An 8,673-nucleotide genomic window follows, 5' to 3' on the forward strand; every position below is an offset into this window, starting at 1 on the left:
TGTGGGACAATACTAGTGATGTTGAGAGACCAGGTTTGGAATGCATGGCCGCCCAGGTAACAATGGTTGCTATGGGGCTCACAGTGATGACTGAGGGGCCGTCCCTTTAGATGCTCGGTTGTTTCTGTGTTGTTGATGAGGCTTGGCCTCATGGACTGCTCTCTGAAGTCAGATTCAAAATACGTTTTGAAAATTATGAGAAATATCATACCCAGAAAAGGCAGTGAAAAACTGTTCACCATGGAAAAAGCATTGAGAATAAGAATGCAGATTTCAAATCCATTACAAGGAAGAAAATGTGATGTGAGAAAGAAATTTCACACAGTGAGTAAATAGATCTGGAAGACATCGCATGGAGCAGTGGTTGAAACAGATTCAGGTAAGAGCATTGGAAAATTATTTGATGACAAGCAATGTACCAGTTTCCAAGGAAACGTCAGGAAAATGGCACAACATCAGAAAGCTCATTTAGAGAGCTGCATGGACACGATGGGCTGAATGGCCTGCTTCTGTGATTTAGTAATTCAGTGGTTCATAATTGCTTCTCAGGTCTTCGTCAGTTGTGAATATCAAGCTAACATCTGCTATTTTGTATGGTCAATCAGATCAATGTTTTATAACTGCAGGGATTGGGACTAGGACCCCAGGTATTCACAGTATGTTTTACTGTGATTTAATGATTTAGATGAGGGAACTAATTGGAATATGTCACAAATTGCAGATGACACGAAGCTGGGTGGAAGGGTGAGCTGTGAGGAGGATACAATGTTATTTGGACAGTCTGAGTGAGTGGGCAAATGTATGTCAGATGCAGTTAGTGTGGATAAACGTGAGGTTATCCACTTTTCTAGCAAAAATAGAAAAGCAAATTATTTGAATAACTGTAACCTAGAAGATGGGAAGGTTCACCAAGAACTAATCCAAGATGGAGGACTGGAAAATTTGTGGCTGTAAGAGCTGCTCCTTTTTTGAGGTATTTTCAGTGTTGGAGGCGATTTCCTTGAATTCCAGGAGCAGCAATTAATGTTTTATATGCTGATGCATTGTTTTGGAACTTTAGAGTAAAAAAATCAAGACAACAGCAATTTTAAAATGGAGAAAGACAGCCAAAGGCAGCAAGCACGTGGTCTGTAAGGGAGAGAGAGAGAGAGAGAGAGAGAGAGAGAAAAACGTATACTACTAACGGATACAGCAGTGAATCTGCAGTTACTGCCTTTGCTGTTTGAAATCATATATCTCTGAACACCTTGGAAAAATGAACAAACAGCAAAATTCACAGCTGATCTTGGAGGAACATGTGTAGGAGAGCTCACAGCACAGGAACAGATCACTGCAGAGTTTTTAATGTGTAACCTTGCCGTAAGTCTGCAGTAGTGAATAGAGTGGGTTCTTTCTTGATTATATGTCTTGAGATTTTAGAAGTTTACCAGCGAGTCCACAACAGGGAATGGCTAATCACCTGCTCCAGGCACAGGAGGGGATTCATCAATTCTTCCAGCCTGCAGACGCATTAGCGGGTCCACACCAGGCACAGTATGCTCACCTGCTCTCAGTGCGGGAAGGGCATCACCCCCTCCTCCCACCTGCGGAGGCACCAGTGAGTTCATGTACCATTACAGGGTGATTGAAGGAACAAGGGTCGAGTGCCATTATTGACTGGACTATCAACCCAGTTCTGGGGACTTCTCGGGACTCCTGGGTTTGAATCCCGCCACAGCAGATGGCGGAATTGGAAGTCAGTCAGAAATCTGGAGTTCAGAATCTAATGATCAAATCATTTTCTGGGGAAAGAAAACCCTCTGATTCACTCATGTTAGAGTCTGTCTGCAACCCAACCTTGAGTCAGATTGGTTCTGTTTCCAAAGTAGGGATTTATAACATGTCACATAGATTGACTGCCTGAAGATTGTGTGCTTTTTGAGCAAAATATAATGTATCTGCAAATAAAATTCTGCAATTACAATTTCACCCCATAAACTGATGTGGTGCATGCATGAGAGCGTGTGTGTTTGTGCATAAAAGCATGTGTTTGCATTCGACCATGCTTGGTAACGTGTGTGAGTAATGGGGTACAAGTCTGTGTGAGTGGGGTCACTTGTAGTGTGACATGAAACCAAGGTCCCTGTTGAGGCCATCCTCATGGGTTCCATACTTGGCTATCAGTTATACAACACACATTGGAGAGGGCAGGGTGGGGCTTGTCTTTCAATTTGCAGAAGGTGGGAGGCTCTGGATACTGTGATCCAGGGCAAACACATCATGGAGGACATTCGTTCAGAGAGATGGTGCTGGAAGCCAGGCTGCAGACATGTTGAGGGTAAAGTGGGAAAGTTAACCGGGCACTGTATTCTGGGAGACGGTCATTCCCTTCTGGAGAGAGCCTTTTGTTTGCATCAGTGGACAGGGTCAGGAGGGTGTAAGTGCAGGTCTGGCAGGTAAAGGGGATCTGAGAGAGGGCTGCAGGTGGTAGGAGCTAACTGGTTGGGCCGTGAGAGTAAAAACAACATTGGGGAGGGGGAGGTGGTGGTAAGGGACAGAACAGTGACAGGGATGGTCTCCGTTCTCTGCAGTTGTCAGCAGGAGCACAGATGGCATTGGTGTCTGTTTGGTGCCAGGATTCAGGAACCGATGTGCTCAGGGCTGGAGAAGTGGGAAAGGGAGGTTGCAGTGGGTGTGGTCCAACAGTGTCAGGAGGAGAGAGCCTCTGCTGAGGGCACATGAGAAGTTAGAATCTACTAGGACAAAGCAGAACATGAAAGCTCTGGGTGGCACGGTGGCTCAATGGTTGGTACCACTGACTCACAATGTCAGGGACCTGGGTTCGGTCCCACTCTTGAGCAGCTGTCTGTGTGGACTTTAACACGTCCTCACCCTTCTGTCTGCATGAGTTAACTCTGGGTGCAGTTCAGGGTGGATCGGCTGTGCTAAAGTGTCCACATATGTGCAACGGAGGGTCGGTTAACCATGGCGAACTGCAGGAAAAACGGGTGGGTCTGGATGGGATACTGTTTGGAAGGTCAGTCTGAATTTTATGGGCCAAATGGCCTGTCAGGATTATAAAAAAGGCAGAAAGGAGGTGCATGGTTTAAATGATAATATATTGGTATGTGGAGAAAGTGAGGACTGCAGATGCTGGAGATCAGAGTCAAGTGTGGTACTTGTAAAACACAGCAGGTCAGGCAGCATCCGAGGAGCAGGAGAGTCGATGTTTTGGGCACGAGCTCTTCATCAGGAATGATGTGTGGATGTACAAAGGGACCTCAGCGTCCTTCTACACCAGTTGTCAGACAGGTGCAGCAAGCAGTCAGCAAGGCAATAGGAATTCAGTTCAAAAATGGGGTTGACTTCCTGCAATTGGGGTGGGGTGGGGTGGGGTGGGGTGGTCATTGAATATATTCAAGGCTGAGGTCATCTGACTTTTGAACAACAAAGAAGTGGATGGTTATAGGGGAAGGGAAGAAAATGGTTTTGAGACCATTACAGCATCATACAGCACAGAAATAGACCCTTCAGTCCAACTACTCCATGCTATGTTCGCAAACTAAACTAATCCCATCTGCCAGTGTTTGGCCCATATCCCTCTGTCACAAAGCTGGTCTTTTTTCTAAAAGCTGGTCCTTCTTCTCAAGGATACCGTGTCCTTGGTTTTTTTCAGAGTGGTGGTAAAACGGCCCCGGGCTCCAAAATGGATGGTTTAGTACAGAAATGAAAAGGGTATTGGTCGGCTTTTTTGTTTACACGTCAACAGATGAGACTTTAGGCCCAAGCTTTTATGTTTTCGAAGTGATCTACATAATGAAAGACAAGTGATCTGTCGTGAAAGCTGAGGCCTTGTTTGAGTGAGTTCAGCAGTGGACTGTGTGGAGAAAGGAACAGCATAATTAAGTCTAGTTTAGATAGACTGAGTCCTGTGAGTATTCTATATTCTGTTCTTTGTGTTTCATTCTGTATTCTTGTGAATACGTTTATCTGTTTTAAATCCTGATAGTCAACCTAGCTAACTTCGGGTAATTTTCACTGTGCACTTACTGAAACAAATAGCAAAGTTACGGTCTGTGCTGCCTGCTTAAGAATGTTCTGAGTGGTCTGGCCTAGTCCATAACACCTCCAAATCTTTCCCATTCATGTCCTTATCCAAATGTCTTTTAAACGTTGTAACTGTACCTGCATCCCCGCTTCCTCTGAACATTCATTCCACATACAAACCATTCTCTATGGGGAAACAAAGGTGTCCCTCCTGTCTTTTTAAAATCTTTCTCCACTCACCTTCAAAATTTGCTCCCTAACCTTGAAACCCCCACTCTAAGGAAAGGAAACCCATCATTCACCTCATCTATACCCCTCATGACTTTATAAAGCTTGATAAGATCACCTCTCAACCTCCTATGCTCCAGTGAAAAAGGTCCCAGCCTATCCACCAAGATGTAGGTATATTCATATCCAGTTCAATGTTGGTGCAGGCTTGAAAGACCAAATGGCCTACTCCTGCTCCCAGTTCTCTCTCCCTCTGTCCAGGACAGCAAGAGACCATAAGACCTAGGAGCAGAAATTAGGCCATTCAGCCAATCAGGTCTGCTCCACCATTCAATCATGGCTGACATGTTTCTCAACCCCATTCTCTTGCTTTCTCCCCGCAACCCTCAATATCCTTGATACACAAGAACCTATTTATCTCTGTCTTGAATATACTCAGTGACTTGCCCAACACAGTCTCTGTGGCAATGAATTCCATAGGTTTCGCAGTCTCTGGCTCCAAAGGTTTCCCCTTTATCTGTGTTCTAAAAGGTCTTCCCTTTACTCTAAGGCTGTGCCCTTGGGACCTCGTGTATCCGACCAATGGAAGCATCTTCCCAACATCCACCCTGTCCAGGCCAGTCAGTATTCTGTATGTTTCAATTAGATCCCCCAAGTGTGGGCTGTAAATCAGCGTAAACCAGACCCTTCAGGATGAGCTACAGCACGGATTAGGTTTAGCAAAGTGAGAATGGAGGGAGAATGTGGGGATGGAGATTTTCAGCGTTTAGGAAATAAGAGAGGAAAGAAAGTTCAATCTAAATTAGAATTGAATGGATGGGCTGATGGGTTGAGGTGTGGCAGGTAAAGTTTCATTTAGATAAATGTGAGGTGTTGCATTTTGGAAAGGCACATCAGGGCAGGATTTACACACTGGCCGTGGAGAGTGTTCCTGCATCAAGAGACCATGGAGTGCAGATTTGTAGTTCTGTGAAAGTGGAGTCACAGGTAGACACGGTAGTGAAGAAAGCGTTTGGTGGCGCTTGCCTTTATTGAGCAGAGCATTGAGTACAGGAGTTGGGATTCATGTTATGGCTGTACATGACATTAGTTAGGCCACTTTTGGAACACTGCATTCAGTTCTGGTCTCCTATGTTGGAAAGATGTTGTGAAACTTAAAAAGTGTTTGGAAATTATTTACAAGGCTGTTGCCAGAGTTGGAGGGTTTGAGTTATAGGGAGAGGCTGAAAAGACTGCAGCTGTTTTCCCTGGAGCGTAGGAGGCTGAGAGATGACCTTATAGAGGTTTATAAGGGGCATGGATAGGAGTCCAAAATGAGGGAGAGAGAAAAAGAAATTTACATTGCAGTGAATCTGCACAGTTACTGGACATTGCAGTGCATCTGGGAAAGGTTAATGAACAGCAAAATTCACAGCTGACCATGGAGGAACCTGTGTGGGGGAGCTCACAGAACAGGAACAGAGAAGTGTATAGTCTTTAACTTGTAATTTAGCTGTAAGTCTGCAGTCATGAATGGAGTGGATTCTTTCTTGATTATATGTTTTACTGGCATCTGTCTCTTGATTAAATTTTAAAAATATAAACCACAAGTACTGTGTTAGCCCAGAGCACTTTTTTAGAGCAAAAAGACGGTGCTATTTTCTGGGTCTGTAGATTGTGAAGGAGCAAAGGTGGCCTTTATGAGAGTGATATGCTCTTCCTGTCAGATGTGGGAGATTAGGGAGAGTATCCATGTTACTGGTGATTATGTCTGCAGTAAGTGTGTTTGCTTGCAAATCTTATTGGATTGTGTGGATAAGTTGCAGTGACAGTTCGAGGTAATGAGGAATTTACAAGACCTGGGGGTATGATGGTTTGGCAATGATAGGAAGGGAGAAAAGCCGCAGCTACAGTCAGGGAGATGGGTTAACTCCAGGAAAGGTAGGAGGGGTAGGCAGGTAGTGCAGGAGTCTTCTGTGGCTGTCCCCATTTCAAACAAGTCTGCTGTTTTGGAAAATGTAGGGGGTGATGGTCTCTTAGGGAATGTAGCACGAGCAGCCAAGTTTCTGGTCTCGAGACATGCTCTCATGCAATGAAGGGAACGTCAGGTTCCAAGTGATCAATTGTGATAAGGGGCTCTCTAGTCAGAGGTACAAACTGACGCTTCTGTGGTTAGCAGCGAAAAATAAGAATGGTGTGTCGCCTCCCTGGTGCCAGGATCAAGGATGTCTCCGAGAGGGTGCGGAATGTTCTCAAAAGGGAGAGGGACTGGTTGGAGGTCATTGTACACATTGGAACCAATGACATAGGAAGGGAAAAGGATGCCATTCTGAAGGGAAAGTGTAGAAAGTCAGGCACAAATTTTAAAAAAGAGGTCCTAGAGTCAAGAAAAATCTGGATTACTGCCAGTGCTATGAGCTAGTGAGGGTTGGAATAGAGAGGATAGAGCAGATGAATGCATGGCTGAGGAGCTGGTGCATGGGAGAAGGGTTCACATTTTTGGATCATTGGAATCTCTTCTGGAGTAGATGTGACCTGTACAAGAAGGATAGATTGCACCTGAATATTGGAAGAGAGCTAATATACTAGCAGGGAAATTTGCAAGAGCTGCTCGGGAGGAATTAAACTCGCAAGGTTGGTGCGTGGAGAGGTACCCAGGGAAATAGTGAGGAAAGAGATCAATCTGAGACTGGTACAGTTGGGAAAGGAAGTGAGTCAAACAGTCAGGTCAGGAAGAGACAAAGCAGAGAGCAAGGTAGGATTGACCAATTAAACTGCATTGACTTCATTGCAAGAGGACTAACAGGGAAGGCAGTTGAACTCGGGGCATAATTAGGAAGATGGGATATGATATCATAGCAATTACAAAAATGTGGCTCAGGGATGGGCAGGACTGGCAGCTTAATGTTCCAGGATACAAATGCTGCAGGAAGGATAGAAAGGGAGGCAAGAGATGAGGGGGAGTGGTGTTTTTGATGAGGGATAGTATTCCTGTTGGACTTAAGGAGGATATTCCTAGGAATACATCCAGGAAGGTTATTTGGTTGGAACAGAGAAATAAGGAAGGGATGATCACCTTATTGGGATTGTGTTGTAGACACCCTCATGGTCAGTGGGAAATTGAGAAACAAATTTGTATGGAGATTTGAATTACCTGTAAGAGTAATAGGATGGTTATTGTTAGGGATTTTAACTTTTCAAACATAGACTGGGATTGCCATAGTGCTACGGGTTTAGATGGAGAGCAATTTGTTAGAAACGGACCTAAGGGGCAAGTTTTCATGCAGAAGGTGGTGTGTGTACAAAGCTGTTCGAGGAAGTGGTGGGTGCTGGTACAATTATGACATTAAAAGGCATCTGGATAGGTATATGAATAGGAGGGGTTTAGAGGGTTATTGGCCAAATGCTGGCAAATGGAGCTAGTTTAATTTTGGATATCTGGTTGACATGGATGAGTTGGACCAAAGGGTATGTTTCTGTGCTGTGTCTCTCTCTGACTCTGGCTTGCCACTAATGTTTGCCACGTCTCTATGTTCAGTTTCTTTCTGGTGTCAGTGTCAATACCTTGTTGTCTCATTCCGACCCCACCTCCCCCCGGATTGACAATGATGACTTTTGTAATCTCTTTTTACATACTATCTGAAGACGAAAGTTTCAAAATCAACAGCTTATGCTTGACTCTCCTGCTCCTCGGATGCTGCCTGACCTGCTGTGTTTTTCCAACACTACACTTTTCGAATCTGATATCCAGCGTCTGCAGTCATAATTTTCACATCAATGTCTGACAGTCACTCAATCCATCGGGACAGCAAAGATTTTCAACTCTGATTCTGTGAGATGGAGCAATGCTTTTTGGTTCCTGTTTCATAACGTTTTTAGCATCAGTTGGACTGGATGAGAGACCCTACTGTTGCAGTGCACTGAGTGTGGAGCCAGAAACAGTTATACGGCCTGGAAAGAGGAATTCACACCGGGGAGGGGCTGTACACACGATTGTGTGCGGCTGAAGCTTCAGCCATGGAGAAACCCGAGGAATCCTGCCCCATGGAGAAACCGTGGAAGTGTGGCGACTGTGGGAAATGCTTCAGTTTCCCGTCTGCCCTGGAGACTCATCGGCGCAGTCACACCGGGGAGAGACCATAAGACATAGGAGTGGAAGTAAGGCTATTCGGCCCATCGAGTCCACTCCGCCATTCAATCATGGCTGGGCATTTCAACTCCACTTACCCGCATTCTCCCTGTAGCCCTTAATTCCTCGACACAACAAGAATCTATCAATCTCTGCCTTGAAGACATTTAGCGTCCCGGCCTCCACTGCACTCTGTGGCAATGAATTCCACAGGCCCACCACTCTCTGGCTGAAGAAATGTCTCCGCATTTCTATTCTGAATTGACACCCTCTAATTTTAAGACTGTGTCCACGGGTCCTAGTCTCCTCAC

Source organism: Chiloscyllium punctatum, chromosome 36 (assembly GCF_047496795.1).
Source record: "Chiloscyllium punctatum isolate Juve2018m chromosome 36, sChiPun1.3, whole genome shotgun sequence".
Classification (NCBI taxonomy): Eukaryota; Metazoa; Chordata; class Chondrichthyes; order Orectolobiformes; family Hemiscylliidae; genus Chiloscyllium; species Chiloscyllium punctatum.